Source organism: Branchiostoma belcheri, unplaced genomic scaffold, assembly GCF_001625305.1.
Source record: "Branchiostoma belcheri isolate BF01 breed outbred unplaced genomic scaffold, Haploidv18h27 scaffold233, whole genome shotgun sequence".
Taxonomy (NCBI): Eukaryota; Metazoa; Chordata; class Leptocardii; order Amphioxiformes; family Branchiostomatidae; genus Branchiostoma; species Branchiostoma belcheri.
In genome coordinates, this window is record NW_017803836.1 from 46,006 (window position 1) to 46,223 (window position 218).

Below are 218 nucleotides of genomic sequence, written 5' to 3' on the forward strand. Positions count from 1 at the left end.
CCTGATACAACGCTTCCAGACTCTTGAACCGATCCTGTGTGTAAAAACTTCTGCCCAGTACCAAATACGAAGCTAAGTCACGTCAATGGACTCCGCTGGCGGTAGACGCCGTTTCTATCAGACTGATCAAAACTCAACAGAAACGGGTCAATCCCAACAGATTTTATTTTGTTCCAGTAACGAGAGGTATGAGTGGTGGTAAACTCTTCGTGTGATAG